Source organism: Pinus tabuliformis, chromosome 3_1, assembly GCF_031772625.1.
Source record: "Pinus tabuliformis cultivar Carrire ecotype Pingquan chromosome 3_1, CPIR1, whole genome shotgun sequence".
Taxonomy (NCBI): Eukaryota; Viridiplantae; Streptophyta; class Pinopsida; order Pinales; family Pinaceae; genus Pinus; species Pinus tabuliformis.
In genome coordinates, this window is record NC_142301.1 from 981,521,136 (window position 1) to 981,540,949 (window position 19,814).

A 19,814-nucleotide genomic window follows, 5' to 3' on the forward strand; every position below is an offset into this window, starting at 1 on the left:
AAGAAAAAAGCCCAGCTGAGGATCAAAGACCATTTAAGCCCATTTGTGTCCAACAACAGAAAAGCAGGGCAAGCAGCAAAAGAAATCACAGAAACAAAGATGCATTTAAAAAAAAAGTTTTGTTTGGGCATATGATCCTCATAGTTTAATCTGTGATAGAAGGTTAAAACACAAGTTGTCACCTTACATCTATCACAGGATCCCTGAAATAGAACAATATGACAATTTAAATGAATGGAGGGAAGGGACATTGGTAGAACAAGATAGTGATAAAGTTGAAGTTGAGAATGTGATGAAATATTTGGAGAAGAGACTTGACCTAGACTCCTTTGTACAGGTGCCTGCAGAGTCTTCCCAAAGGCTAGCCTAGGAATCCAGTGCTCCCACAGCAAAGCATTCATAAAGGTAAATTCAAGAACCAAGTCCATCTACATCAGAACAACCAAAAATAGTAGAACAACCAAGAGAAATCAAAGCAACCTGAAATATCTCTAGAGTTAGATCCACCACAACCACTGTTATCGACATTTTTGGGCACTACAACCCCAAGCATGAAATGTCCATAAACCAAGGGCTCCTAAGTCCCTAAAAGTGTTGTTCTAACCCCTAAAGGAACAAGGTCAACTGATTACAACTTCTCCCAGAAGTTGTCTATGAAAAACTGCTAAGAATTGGTCAAAATAGGATCATTTCAGCTACTCCACAGGCCAGGTGCGTTGCATCTCACCTAAGTACACTCTGAGGGTGCGTTTCATTTCAAAAATCCCTTCTATTGGGTGTGATGGGCGAGAATTGACAAATGGCAATGTCATTCCGCGAGGTGGAGAGGCAATGGAAGCTTCTAGAAACTTCTCCTGCGACACTTGCCTCTCTGAATTCGACCAAGGATGAGTAAGAGATCATCAATCTCCAAGTGGAAGCAAGAACTATCAGAGAGAAGACACTAATCAAATCATAAGCTGACTCATCACCATTACAGATATCTATATATGGATCCCTCATCCCAGAGATCCAGAGGCTGGAATTTTGCATATTGTAAGGAATTGTTGTTGGTTTCTTGAGACAAACATCAGATTGTTGGGTGATCTAAGCTTTGTATGAGGTGAAGAAGGGCCTCCTTGCTGAGAGGTTGATGCTAGGTCAGAACAACTGGTTGTAAATCCTCTTGGCTTTTTCTTGTTTATCAATAAAAGCTATTCAAGTTTTCCTCCATACTTTTGTGTCATTCATGTTTGCTGCATTTGTATGGTCAATTTACATCTGATCCTAGATTGTTTATGATTATAGATCCATGTCTTTGTATAGTGCTATGCTATTGTGATCTTACAGGTACTCTGTGAAGCTGGGCGTGCAAGGGAACAAGTAGCGAAAGACTATCAAAGAAGAGAGGAATCGAACCAGGAGATTAGCCCAAGACAGAGGTTGGTCTTCTTTGTTCCTCTCTATCTATACTTCATAAAGGAAAAACGAAAGTAGCTTTACTTTGTTTTTTTCTAAGGCAACTGTCACACCTTAGTGGGATAAGCAGTTCTGAGTAGACACTTTTCCCTGTAACAAAATGGCGACTCCACTGGGGACGAATTAGTTTGTTTGTTTATCTTCCTTGCTGTCTATTTCATAAACTTAGAGGTAGCATTCGAACTGCATTTGCCATAGCAAATGAAAAGTAGATAAATGCTACTTCATTCGATCTCTGGGATCTGTTTATGATTTAAACAACTGATTCACAAAATCTCTGATTTCCCTTGTGATAGCTCTTAGATCCTCCTTAGATATACCCCTGATTGTTGAATTACTGATTACATTTTGCTCGGCCAAAACCCATGAACTGAACTGCAAACTGTGACCCAGAACCCAAGCAAAGTCTTGTTTCTGGCCCAGCGCAGGTACTGTTCTGAGAATCTGAAATTCAGTGCACTTCCCAAGTGTAGAAGGTGCGCTGATCAGGCTAGGCTTTGTGTAGTTTTGGTTTCTGTGATTCATTCTTTCCAGTTCTATTCCTGAATTTTTCTGCTTGTGATCAGTATATGTCTGTTTGAAACCCCTTTTCCTTGCTGTTATTCCGCCTCCTTTGTACAAAAGAACTGTAAATGTTTTTGTGTGTTTGTTGAGTCATTTTCAGTTCTCCTTTGCAAAAGTAGCGTAATCGTACTGTCGTCCTTTGATTTGAAACTGTCGCAAGTGTCGATTTCAATAATAGGAAAGAGTTTGATTGCTGTTGATAGTCGATTATCCTGTTACTATTGTTTTTGGTCTGAATTTGTAATTTTTCTAGTGTGAAAAACAGGGATTCATTTCAAAATCGTAAGGTGTTGTGATCGTCTCCATTTTTTATTTCGAAAATAAACTTGTTGATATTTGTCGCTTGAAAAGAAATTCAGATTTGTGCATCAACTTTCTTCTTATCATTCATATACTACGAAATTCGAAAACAAATACATGCATGTGCATTTGCATTTAGACAGCCTGATTGGTTTGATTTAGGAAAGTGCATTTAGAGTATGCTCTTTTCTCTTTGTGAAAGAATTCTGTCTTTCTTTCCTTAGTAGCTAGGATTTTCATTGCACAAAGAAGATAAAAAGATTGTTTATCATCTTAGATTGAATTTTAGGAATTACATCTACATCACGCGGTGAACTTGAAAGGCAAAGTTCATAAACAAGATCAACTCTAAAATAAATTCAATGAATCTAACAACGCTTTGGAACCTAATGCACAACATTTAGAAGTCTAGGCTAGAGACGTATTCTGGCATCGTAAAGCCTGGTAACTATTGTTCTCACTGATGGTTGGGTGATTCCTCCACTTTGAGACGATAAGTGCCAGTACGGACTTGTGCTCCCATGTACCGTCGAGTATATTTTGGGAGACCACAATAGGCTTAATCCTTTATCCATAGGAAGCCGTGTTTGCCGCCCTATCGATCGCAATGCACTGAACACAACATTCGGGAAGATTGACTGCCGTACCGTAAAAAGTATTCTGCAGTTTTGCGATTAGTTTGGTAATCCTTCTACCTAGATTTCCAGAGCAGTCCCTTTCGTTCCTGTTTAAACTCTTAACAAAAAAGGTCCATCTGAGCACTTGTCACTTTGGGCTCATTAAAAATCGAAGGAGACTAGAGTCATATTTTGTTTTTTTTCGCCTCTTAAAAGTTGAAAAAACAAGTTATGTCAAAGCGTCTAAAATTTATTTTAAACGAAATATTCATTACCCTTTCCTACGTTGATCTTGGGTTGAGAAAATGGAATCCATCAACCAAGGAATTGCCCTTGGAGGAAATCCTAGTCCCTTCTCCTCTTGGGGAGATGTTGGTGCACCCCATATGGCCACATTGTCGCTTCCAGGATTGACGATCGGCTTGCCTGTATGGCTCTTCTCAACCTCTGTCGTTCAGAACACCGCAATTCCTGAACAATCGAGTCAGCAACTAGACGTGTCCAGAGTTACCCACCAAACTTCTACTTCCTAAAATTCTTCCTCTCCTCCTTCCTCTTCACTTGATGGGGCTAGTAAAGCCAAAAGTCAAGTACCTGAGAAGAAGAAGGAAAAGAAGAAGAAAGAGAAGAAGAAGAGGGAGCCAAAATCGAATGGGGGCAAACGAGCGTCGTCTAGCGAAAATCCACACACTGCACCGACCAGGCCTAAATCGCCATGTGTCATTTGCAAAGGAGACCACTATCATAGAGATTTTCCTTGCATCCCTTGGATCTTAAGGGACTGGTCTCCCCGTTTGCACAACCCGGTGTCGTCAACCTCTGGTGATCATGTTGAAAACACACCGTCGACTAATGAAAGTGAAGCCCCAGGACAAAAAGGAAAATATAGATTTCCTTGTAAATTGTGCGAAGGCGATCATGCCGTCCACCATTGTCCCTTCTTAGATGAGGCTAAAAGAGTTTTGGACGATCGTCCGGTTTCACCGTTACGACTTCCTCCTGGATATAAAAAACTCTTGCCAAGTCCGTCACTAGTTGAAAATCCGGCTGGCCCGCTCAGGTGGTCGGCTGAAGCATCTATCATTGAAGACAAACCATCTGAACCCATACCAGACGAAGGTCAAAAGGTCGAGGTGACAGTTGACCCGATCTTGCCTTCAGAGGTTCCATCTTCAGATGATACAGTCACCGAAGAGAACAAGGATGACACTGTCCAAATTCTTTTCGTAAGCACAGACTCCAATGAACATGGGGGAAATTGACCTATTCCTTTACCGCAGGAAGGAATTTCGTCAGAGTCATACACAACCGTCTATTCGGTCCCACCTCCAAGCAACCTAGTTGTCTCCTTTGATTGGAATCAACTAGGTAGACCCCGTTTACTAGCTAGTATACCATTCCGAATCATTGTTCAAATATATAGAATGGTTATGGCTGGTACCATCATAGATGAAGGGGCTTCTGTGAGTATCCTTTCCTCAACTGCTTGGAAAGCGCTTGGTTCGCCATCGCTTTTGCCTGAGATGAGAAATCTAACAGGTTTTGACAAAGGAACCAGTCGACCGTTAGGGATCCTTCCCAATGTACCCATAACATTGAGAGGGAAAACCGTTCAAAAGAATGTAATGGTAGTTCAAGGACCCCTGGATTATAATCTACTCCTTGGACGAGACTATATTTATTGCATGGGAGCGATTGTCTCCTCACTCTTTAGAGTAATGTGTTTTCCGCACGAAGGAAGAGTGGTCAAGCTCGTAGGCCAGCTTTCATTTCCCAGATCAAACAGAGAAAATAGTCATATACCATCCCTGAATGGTCTTTTCACGCAAGAAATGTCTCAATTTCCAGTCCGTCCGTCTGATGAGCGTGAGTGATTTGACGGACATGACTGAAACCCAGGGGGCATGTACCCTGGTTTGCTTCGGCAGGAAAACTTCAGGTATAGGGTAGGTTTCCGCGAGAGTATATGACCTCCATACTCCCGTCCGAGAATGGAAGAGGGAGTTGGACTGGAATAAGATTCTCTTGTCAAAGTTATGTGGGTTGGCAAGCATCGCCACTCACCTTTGTTTATTTAGAGAAACATTGCCAAAGAAGTGTTTTTTTTACATAGTAAATAGAACAATCTTTGGTAACCTCTCCCGGTAGAACAAATGTTTTAACGGAAGGAAGAAGGGGTAACCTTGAAACTCTGTTATATACCTGGGGGCATGCAAACCTTTTGGCATGCAAGCGAAGAGCGACTATTAATTTTTTAAATTTGTAGGTCCTCTAACCCTTTAAACTTGTACAATTGGTAGTTTCCTAACTTGCATAAAGAAAGGATATGGGGAAAAACTCTAAAAGTTTTCGTTTTTATATATGAGACATTCTTATTATATGACTGGATTAATGGAGCAGTTTTAGCACAGACTTCATGATCGTTAAAAAATAAACATAAGAAATGAGCACATGTTCCTCCAGAGTTTAAGCTCATTAAAAAATGAACCAATTACCGGTAAATAACCATCGTGATTGTAATACTTTAGCCTTTAAAGCCTTGGTCGTGTTTGCACCATCACCTCCACTTTTGCATTGGCCGATCATTCACCTCCATTTGATTGTTTACCCATTTTGAGGAACAGCTGCGAAGAGTATCATGTTAGCCATCCTTGTAACACTGTCGTGATTGGAAAATTCCAAACCTTACCTGGAATTAGTTGCTATCCATTTTATCACTCGTTCCTCAAAAGACGAGTCTCCTTTAAGCTCTTTTCAATTGACACGTAAAATATGAAAAGATTGCCGAGCCATTGGCCTCTCCAGCTCGTTAAAGGGACCGGAAGTGATATCCCTCCTCTAAATTTTAATCTTTTTGGACCTGAGAGATTATTACACAAAAAGATCGAGCACTTCTTTTGTTCAGCTCGTTAAAAGTATCGAAAATTCATCCCTTCTATATTGTTTTATACTTTTTCGGACTTAAGGGATTAGGTGACGAAAAAGGAATTTTGGAGTTTCCTTTACATTCCTTTTCAGACTCTCTAAAATTGAAAAGGACCGAGTTATCTTTGTCGTTAAACTCGTTAAAATTTTAATAGCGACAAACTTGTCTATAGACGAGAACGAGTTTCACTATCGCTAGGCTCGTTAAAACATAGCGATGGGTTTGCCCGAAGGGCAAATTATAGAACAAGCATATGTTATCCTCCTCAAGCTTGATAAAAATAAAGAGGTGCTGGTCAGCAATGACTGGGGAAAATTTGGGAAGAAAACTTGAAGAAACTTTGTTGGTAACAAGTCGCTCTTGAACATGACACTTTCACTCCGCATCCAAGTCAGGTTGGGTTGTTTCATTCACCGGTCACATCACCATGGTCCCATCATACCATCCACATTTGGGGTTAATGCTACCAATCCATCACGTCAGTGTTGCCGATATGTTCAAGAGAAGTCATTCAGAGAATTCACTTGTGTCTCACCCACTACAATACATTTATACTCCATTCTTTCATGACCGCCACCCTGAACCTTATATCACCAGATCGTTTGCACCTCCATTAAAATCATTTGCTCTGTTCCATGTCATTGATGTGGGATTCATTAAGGCCCTCCTGTGATGGATCACTTCTTGTCGACATCAGCTCATTATCCAAGAAGTTTATCTAGGAATACCCCATTCAGTACTTTGAAGCTTGCATGCCTCAATGGCAAGTTTCTCACTTCCGGCGATAGGTTCACATCAATGACCTTCGACCGAAAGATTTTGCGTGGTGTTCAACGCCAAGTCCTTTATTCACACCACGTGAATTGTACTGCAGTACCTTGAGGGTCATTATCATTATCAGTGATTCCTCTCGTGCTTGTTAATAGCTTATATCATTGGCTGGTAATCAAGCGATGTCTTTCCATGTTCGACTCCAGAACATCTCTCACATGGATAGACTTGTACTTCGAGTGAAGATCGAATGAGATTGAAGACCACGGATCTAGTTTCATCTATCCAGGCTGCGATATATATTCAGGGAAATAAAGACATCAAATGTACATCATTGCTGCACAGATAATCATCCAATCAAAGGGATGATGGCTCTATCAGAATCATCAGTCTACATTCAGACGATTGTCTGTCTTATGTACATGAAAATGAATTTACAAAGCTGAGCATGGGAATGCTTGCCTCAGCTAGATCATGAAAATATTATGAAGATAATGTATTTTATTGTAACTTATTACAGGTCTCCTCCCGGCTTGAAAGAACTTCGGATCCTCATAATAAAGCATTTCACCCGACATCAAAAGATTAACGACCTCATGCTTTAGGGGGCAACTGTTATAGACATTTTTGGGCACTACAACCCCAAGCATGAAATGTCCATAAACCAAGGGCTCCTAAGTCCCTAAAAGTGTTGTTCTAACCCCTAAAGGAACAAGGTCAACTGATTACAACTTCTCCCAGAAGTTCTCCATGAAAAACTGCTAAGAATTGGTCAAAACAGGATCATTTCAGCTGCTCCACAGGCCAGGTGCATTGCATCTCACCTAAGTACACTGTGAGGGTGTGTTGCATTTCAAAAATCCCTTCTATGGGGTGCGATGGGCGAGAAATGACAAATGGCAGTGTCATTCTGCGAGGTGGAGAGGCAATGGAAGCTTCCAGAAACTTCTCCTGTGACACTTGCCTCTCTGAATTCGACCAAGGATGAGTAAGAGATCATCAATCTCCAAGTGGAAGCAAGAACTATCAGAGAGAAGACACTAATCAAATCATAAGTTGACTCATCTCCATTACAGATATCTATATATGGATCCCTCATCCCAGAGATCGAGAGGCTGGAATTTTGCATATTGTAAGGAATTGTTGTTGGTTTCTTGAGACAAACATCAGATTGTTGGGTGATCTAAGCTTTGTATGAGGTGAATAGGGGCTTCCTTGCTGAGAGGTTTATGCTGGGTCAGAACAACTGGTTGTAACTCCTCTTGGCTTTTTCTTGTTTATCAATAAAAGCTATTCAAGTTTTCCTCCATACTTTTGTGTCATTCATGTTTGCTGCATTTGTATGGTCAATTTACATCTGATCCTAGATTGTTTATGATTATAGATCCATGTCTTTGTATAGTGCTATGCTACTGTGATCTTACAGGTACTCTGTGAAGCTGGGCGTGCAAGGGAACAAGTAGCAAAAGACTATCAAAGAAGAGAGGAATCGAACCAGGAGATTAGCGTAAGACAGAGGTTGGTCTTCTTTGTTCCTCTCTATCTATACTTCATAAAGGAAAAATGAAAGTAGCTTTACTTTGTTTGTTTCTAAGGCAGTTGTCACACCTTAGTGGGATAAGTAGTTCTGAGTAGACACTTTTCCCTATAACAGCCACATCCAACTCAAACTAATATGGGAAATCCTCCAGTACTACAGACTCCTCTAAATGAGGAAAGGAACTTGAAAAGAGACAGAGAAGTAGCTACCCCTCCAAGTATACCCACAGATCAACCCTTTGCTAAGAGGCAAAGGATGAATCCATATTCAGAGGATGAATTCATTGGAGAAACTATAGAAAGCATGAGAAAAGAAGGGACAAATAGTTTACAAACATTCCCAATAGGTGGGACACACTCAAGTTCACATAAGCAAGAGCTAGAAGGACAACAAAGCATAGAAGTTTCATCTCTTAGGTCTTCTTCTAAGAAAATTATAGATATAAAGGGGGAGTTTAAAGAAATAAATATAAAGAATGAGCAACTAAAGGCCCAAGCCTATGCTCAGTACTTAAAGATGTCCCCTACAAACCAAACAGATTGATGTCAGACTTTGACATCAAAGAAGGCAAAATGCAAATGAGTTTCCTAAAGCCCATAGTGCTCCAGCCAAAACCCTTGGCAGATTATCTCAAAACTGAATTTGAAGTCATGGCTAAAGACATCCAACCTATTGATCAAATTGAACTACACAAGAAAATAGGTGAGATGGTCTACTCAACATTGCCCAGCAAAGAAATGGTGGCTCATAGATTGCAAAATTCATTGAGCAACACTACAGCCCAATTGTAGCTGGAGAAAGCCTCGTCACAGGCAAAATATAACAGGATAAAATCACTAGAAGAGTTAATAATTGAGTTGGGTCATGACCCAAAAGATGTTAAGGTAGCAGAAAGCTTAATTAAGAAAAAGAATGAAGACATAGCTACACTTAGAAAACAATTGAAGTTTCCACCACTCATTCACCCTCAGACTACTGAAGTGATAGAGAAGAAAAATATAGAAGAACTTATGGACTTGGTCCTTAAGTTAAATGAGCAACTGAAGGAAACATAGAAGGAATTGAAAAAAGCAGTGCAGTGAAGGTTGAGTGAGTCGACCACACAGCCTCAAATTGTAGTGCCAGTAGTTTCAACAATAGTCCCTTCTACACTGGAAACTATTTTAGCACCAAACATTCCTTTGGCAATAGTTGCACCCATAGAGGCAATAGGTACATCACAGGCAAGTACACCTACACAAAGCACAGAGGACTTGGTTAAGTCAATGGAAGAAATGAAAATCCAAGTAACAAAGCTGCAGAAAGTAAAAGAGAAATTCACTACTTTGGAGCAGAAATATGATATATCAATATGAATTATGCAGAAGAAATAAGGAAAAACAAAGGCATGACACAGTAGATTAAAGCATTGGAGAAGGATCTATCATTTGAAAAGCCTTTGACAGACATCAGGAAAATATTGTGGACCAATATCATTCATTCCATCAATGATATTTGGTCATCAATTCAAATCATTTTTGAACAGATTGATTCAGTAAAGCTTGTTCTTGAAGAAATTGAGAAGACCAGAGAAGATTTGGGCAGGAAACCTGAGGAAGCTATCATATTAATCAATTTTTTGAATAGTAAAAGCAGGCAATAGTTAGAACAATTAAACATCGAGGATAAGACTGCTACCATCCTTGAACTGAAGAAAGTTTTGACAAAAAAGAACTTAATGCAAGGCTTGGAGCGAAGATTTCAAAATATGCAGGAAGACATAAATGAATTCATGAGAAAGTTTGACATCTTAAGGGGTAAAGGACTCCCAAGCCCTTTAGTAATCAATGATAGGCTAATGGTTTAGATAGACTACATCGACAAACTACATCAGCAGGCTGACAGTCATGCTATTTCATCTTCAACCAAGGCATTACCAATAGGAAAAGTGCTTTATGATGGTTTAGAGAACTTCTTTTCCATTGAACATGAGGTCAAGCACTTATTCCCAGTACAGCACATTTTTGTGAAGTATACAGAAGTAGATGAAATTTACAGGAAGCTGACAAAAACAAGAATACCAAAGGATAATTGGTGGACCAACATGACTGACATCCTATAAATTACCATGGTAAACAGTGAGGTAAATAGAAATAATTACCATAGTAAATCTTGGTAAAAAAGATGAATGCTGGTAAACAGGTAAAGAGTATCAGTTACAGGTGAAAGAGTATCAGTTGAAAAGATCAAATCAGATGTCCAGCATAGAGTTACTAGGGTAATAGAAAGATGCAAATTTGTAGAGCATGCCTCCAGCTTCTTCAACAAAAACGAGGACAATAACAATCAATTCACTTTTTGTTTCTATATTAAAGACCATCTGTCTCTATATTTGTGTAAAAAGATATTTTATATTCTTAGAATAAATCTCATTTGGTTATGAGATATTTTGATGTAAATTTTGTATAAATACTTCTTTATTCAAAGTATTAGGGGTGGATTCTACAACATTTCTATAGACATTTTCTTTTGGAATTGAAGCGTTATTGTACCGACATTTGTATGGCTTGTTGGATCAAGGAATAAAGGTAAGGCAGTTTACAGGATACTTGTGTCAAACAGAAATCAAATAAGTATTCTATATCTCTTTTGTTTTACTATTTCCCATCTATTTATTAATAATCATATGTGTTTTCATGAAATCTGAAAGATAAAAGAAATAATGATATTTCAGAAGTTTCTTTGCTGCAATCTGTTTTAAAAGGTTTATCTTTATTGATGTTTTCTTCTAGACTATCATAGTTAGGGAATTCTTAAATGCTCCCTTGCTTTCATAGTTCATCACAGTGACCCATTTAATAAAGAATACTTAATTTATCCTTTGTTAATGAGTACCTTCTATTCTGCATATTAAACCCCAGTTAAAGGATTCTTCATTGCCATATCTCCCTGGTTAAGACCATTTCATCCATCTGAACTAGACATTTTCCTTTTGTTTTACTACCTTGCCCTGTGAGTTTTCCCTTTAGTAATTGATCTGATCCAATTAAGCTAGTATTCAATTCACTCCATAGCCCAATGGCTTGAAGGCCTTACTATATCCATCTGTTCCTAGAATTCCACCACCCAACCAAAAATCCCCTACAAGCTTTCATAGCTAGGCTAATATCTCACAAAACAAAACTAAATCTTAAAGAGAGCGCCCTCTCTAAGTACAGATTGGCTAGATTCTGTACTTAAAAGATTGGTTTGTGGTTACCTCGGAGGGTCCCTTCTTTTGATAACTTCTAAGGGAAAATCTGAATGATAACACAGTGGCGACCATACTAGGGAATGAACAATTCCTCAGTTGAAATAAACCTTTAAGAAACTGCAAAGTTTGATTCTAAGCATCTTAAATAATTCATAGAAGTTATTTTGATATCTTTTAAGAAAACAAAAAGCAAAACCTGAAATCTGGCTTCAAAAATAACTTGGTACACTAGGGCTAATCCTGACCCTAATCCACCATCAATGTTTGAGAACCCAATCTGATCCCCATAATCATTAGAAGATAAGAAAGCTCTGTTAGCCCTCAACCCATATTCAGATCCCAATCTTTTCCTATCAAGCGGATTTACTTAGAAGACCTATCCTTTGATGAGTACTTTGAAACCTCTTTGTTTCAGAATTCATCCAACTTTGAATTAATAGACCTAGTCCAAGACCTAGAGTTTATCAGAGAACTCGAAATCCAAAGAGCTAATTTGTCAATTGACCGATATTTGCAGAACTCACCTCAATTTGATCTTACCACTGATGAGCCCCTGAAATGGGTAACTATATGGGCTCATTCTGCCTATTATTTTCATTTAATCCACCATTCTCCATATTTTTGTGCATATTTTTTAATATATGTGTTAATTGAGTGAATGGGGATAGTCATGTTACCACAAAATCTAATAAGTGTTTATTGCAGATTTTTGGACATTTTTGGACCAAGACTAGGCATTTATGAGCAGATTGGTAGCCAAACTCGAAGAAACAAGGCTGAAGACTTATAGGAGGGGTGTCTCCTGCATTAAATGACCCCTTCCTCGAGTTCTCCATCAACAGATCAGAGTTCAACAACCCACAAAAGATGATTTCAAGGGGTAGCCGAGCAGGTCTAGTGAAGTGGTTGTTATCTGCAATTTTGGGCAGCCGAGTTCCTAAAAGTTTAGGAGGACTGTTGGGAGTCCTCACTTGTATAAATAAGAAGGCTTCAAGCCTTAGTAGGTTAGCCATTTGATAGTCTATTTTCGCACTTTAGTGCAGCCTTCTACTCAACTCATTTTCGAGCACTTTTTGCAGACAGTTTTGTGATGTAACTATTATTTTTTTTATAAATGAAGATGAATCCAGGTTTGAACCATCACTGATCTTTCCTAGGGAGTTGTAGCTCTTGGGGTTGGGCCCAACCCAAGTGCCCAACACCTCCTTTATGCATTTATATGTTTTTTCTTGCATTTATGAAATAATTTCTGTTATTTAGGTTAAATCTTGCTTTGTTACTCAAGTTGATTTTGATAATTAGAATAGTTGTTCTTACTTCAGGTTGATTAGATAATTTGATAATAGAAAAGGATCCACAAAAAGGCTACCAAGAAGACCTTGATCTCCTTTATCCCTCCTTGGGACCATAAATTGATACCAAGGCACTCTTGCTACCACCAAAACACTGTTTTTTCTTTCCAATGCAATTGCTAGTGTGGGATTTCGAGTTGGAGAAGTTGATATCAGTTGTATTTACATGCTCAGATCTATTCTTTTTTAGTTTCCATAGCTTCCTTGCATAACTTCCTGTCCATAAAGTTTTGTTAAGCACTTTTTTGGTTTTTAGGTCAAAATTAGGTCAAAAATAGGTAAAACTCTATTTTCTTAGTACTTTCTTGGGTCAGTTTTGAAAAGTAAGTGTGTAGCTCACCTGTAAGACATTATAGCTTATCACTCTTCCATCACACAACCTGCTCCATTCCATCTCTCAATATTTCCTTCACTCATTCGCCATACTTCCCCAAATTTCCCTAATCTCTACATTCTTGTGCAAAATTGCTTCCTTGACCTTTGAACAAATCCAACCATCTCCTTCACTCTTGATCTTCACTTACAAGGTCCTAGATCCCTTAACATCTCCATCCAGCCTTCATTTCCCTTTTCCCACCATTTTTACACCTTCAAACCTCAAAAAACCACTTTCAGCCTCTTCTTGTAGAACCTCCTGTAGAACTTCCTGTAGATCCCTTGTAGCCTCCTATAGAAGTTCATGCAAGTGATTTTTCGAAGTTTGATCACAGTGGAAATCTCTAGAAGGGTACTAGGGACTCCTTAGGTCCTCTCCACACCTTCCCAACCTCCTGCAAACGCCCACTCCATTTCCTTTCGCCACCAAACCTCTTCATAGTCACAAATAGTTAAAGCACAAGCATAATAATCCTGCATAAGATTGCTCAAAAGTACAAAAAGATGATTTTTCCATGTTTCCCTTTAGAAGTAGCTTGAACACATGCATTTTACCTTTTCAGTAGTCAATGGCATCTATTTCAGTAGTCCCCATCTATTTTCTTGCAAAAGTAGGGTTAGTGGGTAAAATTAGGTTTTCCTAGGGTTTGTGCTTCCTTTCAGCCTCCATCTTATTTCTGAAAGTAGACTAGCCTCTTTTGAGTTAGCTTTCTTCCATCATACCTAAAAGATTCTTCTGATAACTCATAGAAGTTGTGCCAGTTGATCAAGTGACAGCTTGCAGTAAGAGCTAGTACTTGTGCATATAGCACCGTCGCTTCCAAGTTTTTTACGAACTTCCGGGTTGATAAAAGTAAAGTAGGGAGCCCCAGGAGTTGCAGCATCATTGCTGCAATACTGGAGCTCACCAAAAACCTTTAATCCTTCTATAGTTACTTATTTTTCTACTAGTTCATCATCGTTCCCTCATCTCTCTCAACCTCAAACTGCTCCACATTTGACTATAACCCCTAGTTCTCCGTCCACAACTCAAACATCTATTGTTACCACAACTCCAGCCTTTGTTTCACCACTACCAACAACAATGGCCAATAGATATGCTCCCTTGGTACTACCAACCAATTTAGGTGCCATGCCCCATGACTACCAAAGTAAGATTACTACTTTTAATGGCACTGGAACCTATATAGCCCAACAACACACGAAGAAGATGACTGATTATTTTGAAATTTATGAAATAGATACCACTGATGTGCAAATGAAAATATTTGTTCAAAGTTTGTCTAGGGAAGTTAGAACCTCGTTCAGAGCCTTAACACCCAATAGTATAGATAGCCTAAGAACTCTCTACCAACAATTCTTGAATAGATGGGAAAAGAGGAAAGACCCACTTCAGATTTTATCTGAATACGAGAACCTAAGAAGAGGACCCCATGAAACTATCCAGGATTATTGCACTATATTTAATAGTGTGTATAGTGCCATTCCACTAGATCTTAGGCCCCCACCTGGTTTAGCCTTAATCAAATTCTTGGATGGATTTGATTCTGATATGGCTTTCCAGCTGAGAGAATGAAACCCCCCTACTTTCCAAGATATGCAAAGCATAGCAGTTAGTGTTGAAGCCAACCTGTTATCCAAAAGATCCAAGGCTAGGAGTGAAAGGAGGATACCATTAAAAGAAGAAATCTCACCCTTCGAACAAAATCTGGATGCCATAATCAAAGGAATGGATAGACTAGGAGACAGAGTGGAGATAATTGAAAGGAAATCTCCTTGGGATATCCAACAGGGAGAAATCCTAATTTTAGGAAAAATCAAAACCAAAACACTGGAAAGAATGGTCCTGACCAAAACATTAGAACCCCTTTCCAGGAGAACTATGCATAAGCTTCTCACTCTAAAGGCCCAAAAGAAGATACTCAAATAAATATGATGGGGCTTGATGAAGAAGAAGAAGTTTTCTTATCCCAAGATGATCAAGAGTGCCATATACTTAAACAATTCCAAACCCAATCAGGAGAATCCTTCAACTTTAAACAGGGATATGACTCAACAATTTTCGAGGTACATAAGCAATACAACCTGAGGAGTAGAAAAAGTACTAATAACCCTGAAACAAACCAAAAAACAACTCCTAATCAACCCAAAAAAGGCAAAACAAGCTCAGTGACAAAAACGCTTCAGATCCTTTCAAGAACCAATCAAAACCCTTCTAGCCCCACCATAGAAGATGTTTTTGATAACTAGCCCAGCAATAAACAACCTTCCACTTCAATTCCCTCCAAGGAAACAATGGAAGAACCTCAAAAGGTTGATCTAGGAGAATCAACAAATCATGACTCTAATCCTAAAAAGGAGAAAGACATAGAAAACACAGTTGCTCGATATCGAAGAGCCCAAATAGAAAAGTCCTTTAATCTAGAAGCAGAAGTTGGCAAGCTGAAAATTTTTGTTCCATTATCTGAATTAGCTAAACATGATGTTTACCGAACTCAAATCAATAGATCACTGAAAATTATTAGAACTAAAGACTCAGTTAATCTTTATGATGATCAACCCAAGTTAATCTTTGGCCTAGAAGTGAATGGGAAACCATTGGAAGGAGGAATTCCTCCCTTCTATGTTATCCTAAACATACATGATAAGATTCTTCACAATGCCATGCTTAACTCTGGTCCATCTCACAATCTTATGCCCAAATCTGTCATGGAAAAGCTAGACCTAGACATCACTAGACCATACAAAGATTTGTTTTCTTTTGATTCCAGCCAAGTGAGATGTTTAGGATTGATAAAAGACTTGTGTGTTTCATTGGTTCAATATCCTGCAAAAACAATATTAATGGACATAGTGGTAGCTGATATACCACCCAAATATGGCATGCTATTGTCAAGATCCTGGGGTGCTAAGCTTTAGGGATCTCTTCAACTAGATATGTCATATGCCACTATATCGGTTTTTGGACAACCCAAGAAACTATATAGAGAAACATTGATGAAATATTTAGTAAGTAGTCAAGAAAAACTCCAAAATTTCCCCATCTACTCAGTACACTCTGATATGGATTCTTTCATTCTTTACAATGCAGAAGCTAGTCCTTCAAATACTTTAGATGTTTTAGCAGCAGAAGGAAAAGAAATTGAAAAAGAAAAATAAATTTTTCATATTCAAGAAATATCTAATAACAAAGAAAAATCATATGACAATGAAAACCCAAATGCCATGGTTAAACAAGTTCCCACTAGCCTAGAGACATATTATGAACATGAAATCCTTTGGCAATTAGAGTTTGATGGCTTGGCAAATAAACTAGGAGCAAGAGTAGGAGTTTGGGTGTACGATTTAGAAAATGATCATGCTAAAGGTCACGCCTACAGATTAAATTTTAGATGCACCAATAATATGGTAGAATATGAGGCTCTCTTGTTAGGTCTTAAACTTGTTAAAAGATTAGGAGCTATAAGGGTGTCCATAATGGGAGATTCAAAATTAATAGTTAAACAGATTAAAGGAACTTACTCAACCAGGGATCTTAGACTAGGATATTATAGAGGAACAGTCATAGAAATCTTCAACACTTTTTTGGAAACCTAGCTTGCAATTGTTCCTAGAAAACTCAACATGCAAGCCCACAACCTAGCCATATTTTCCAGCACCTGCAAATTACATTTTCAACCTAATCATCAGTATACTACTGAGATTAGGCACAGACCAGCCATCCCTGATAATCTTAAGAACTGGCAAGTTTTTGGTAGTGATAAGTATATTAATAATTTTTTAACTTTAGATGAGGAATTTTATAACCTTAGAATAGATGTTGATATAGTTACTAGTTCTAATCAAATAAATGAGGTAGAAATTAACATTTCAAAGAGAATTCAATAAATATGCTTCACCTCACCAAATTCACACAAAAAGAAATTCAAGACCTGAAACAAATGGACCTAGATGAAATAATTGAAGAAGAAACAGAGGTTATAAACCTAAAGGACAATCATTTACCCAAAGGATTGAATCCTCTAGAATATTTGTTTGACTCTAATGACATTCCAAAGAAACCTAAATGGATCCTTTAAAAATAGACATCGAAAAGTATAACTTAGGAACACAGGATAATCCCAAATTGATAAAATTGTCAAAATCTTTACCCCCTGATCAGAAGCTAAAGTATGTTGAACTTATGAGGGAATTCCAGGATGTCTTTTCCTGGAGTTATGAAGATTTGAAATCCTATGACACCTCTATCATTCAGCACACTCTACCTCTGAAAGAAAATCAAAACCCTTTTAAACAAAAACTCAGAAGAATTAACCCTGTGCTATTACCATCAATTGAGAAAGAAATCAAACGCATGTATGAAGCAGGGATTATTGCCCCTATTAGATTCTCAAAATGGGTATCTAATCTGGTACCTAATATAAAGAAAACAGGTGAAATAAGATTATGTGTTGACCTGAGAAATCTGAACAAGGTCTCTCTTAAAGATAACTATCCTTTACCCAAAATGGACCATATACTGCAAAGGGTAGTTGGTTCTTCTAGAATCTCACTTTTAGATGGGTTTTCAGGTTATAACCAAATCTTAGTTCATCCTGATGACCAAAAGAAAACAAAATTTACAACACCATGGGGTAGCTTCATGTACACTAAAATGCCCTTTGGACTTAAAAATGTAGGAGCAACTTTTCAAAGAGCAATGGACATTGCCTTTGCAAAAGAAATTCATGATTTTCTTGTTATATATCTTGATGATCTCACTATTTTTTCTAAATCATATCAACAAGACTTGGAGCATCTCAGGAAAGTTTTTTCAAAATGCAGAAAATATGGTATTTCTTTGAATCCAAAGAAGTCTTTGTTAAGATTGGAGGAAGGAAAAATTTTAGGTCACATCATTTCTAAGGATGGCATCCAAATTGACCCCTCTAGGATCGAAGCTATTTTACAAATTCCCTATCCCAGAAACATTAAAGAGTTACAGGAATTTTTAGGAAAGATTAATTTTTGAAGGAGGTTTATCTCTAACTTAGCTGAACTCATTAGATCATTAAATAACATGTTAAATAAGGATTAAACCATTAATTGGACAATTGAGGCTAAACAATCATTTGGAGAAATTAAAATAGCCTTAACAAGAACACCAGTCCTCACGAGCCCACAGTTTGATAGAGACTTCATCATTTTTTCTTTTGCATCAGAACACAACATAGCTACAGTTTTACTACAAAAAGATGATCAAGGATGTGAAAAACCCATAGAATTTTTTGGTAAAGCTCTTAGAGATGCATCGTTAAAATAAAAAATAATGGAGAAACAAGCTTTTGCATTGGTAAAAGCTCTTAAAGTTTTCAAGGTATATATTTTGCATTCTCATGTAATAGCTTACGTTCCTAATGCAGTAGTCAAAGACATCCTAAGTCAAGATGGAGTTGATGGAAAAAGAGGAAAGTGGATAGCTACTATCTTATAATATGATATAGAGATAAAACCCACCAAGCTAATTAAAGGTCATGGATTGGATAAGCTCATGGCATAAACTAATTTCGAAGCCCTAGACATAAATCTCATTGCAGAGCTGGATCACGCGCAGGAGATGGCGACTCCACAAATCAGCTAGGCCTTTTCAGATTCACCTTGGTATGCTGATATTATTTATGCGTTATAAATCCTGTAGGCTCCTCCAGGGTTGTCTAGAACCAAGAATAGATTTTTGAAAATGAAGTCTTCAAAATTTTTCATCTTAGACAATTCTTTATTTTGGAGAAATCATGAAGGGATTTTGTTAAGTTGTTTGTTGAAAGAAGAAGCTGACAATGCTCTCCAAGAATTTCATGTAGGGGACTGTGGTGGAAACCTCTATTGGAAGTCAATTGCTGACAAAATTCTAAGAGTTGGATTTTATTGGCCAACCTTGCTTGCAGATGTAAAGAAATTTGTAACTTCCTGCCACAAATGCCAAATATTTGAATGAAAAAGAAAATTGTTACCTTTACCATTGAAATCCATTTCCACCAAGAAACCTTTTCAAAAATGGGGTCTTGACTTCATTCGGGAAATTCATCCACCCTCTTCTGGCCAACATAAATGGATACTTACTGCAACTGACTATTTTACTAAGTGGATAGAAGTTATTCCCTCTAGACAAGCCACAAACACTGTCATCATGGGATTTCTGGAGGCCAATATTCTGTCTAGATTTGGTTGCCCCCATAAAATTATCACAGATAATGCTGTAGCCTTTAAGTCAAGGAAAATGATTAATTTCTGTAACAAGTATCATATCACACTGGGTCATTCCACAACCTACTATCCTCAAGGGAATGGACTTGCAGAATCTTCCAACAAAAGTCTAATTAATATTATCAAAAAACTATTGGAAGAGAATAAGAAAACTTAGAACAAAAAATTGATCAATGCTTTGTGGGCAGACAGGCTTACAACCAAAAAATCCATTGGAACCAGTCCCTACGAGCTAGTATATGGCATGGAGGCTATTTTTCCCTCATCTTTAGGGGTTTCAGTCATGAAAATACTCTAAGAAGCTCAGGTGGAACCAAATGATATACAGAGAAGGATAAACCAGACCATCCATTTACAGCAAACCAGGGAGGAGGTGTACCAAATATCGCAAGTGCTACAAGAAAAACTCAAGAAAATCTTTGACAGAAGGACCAAA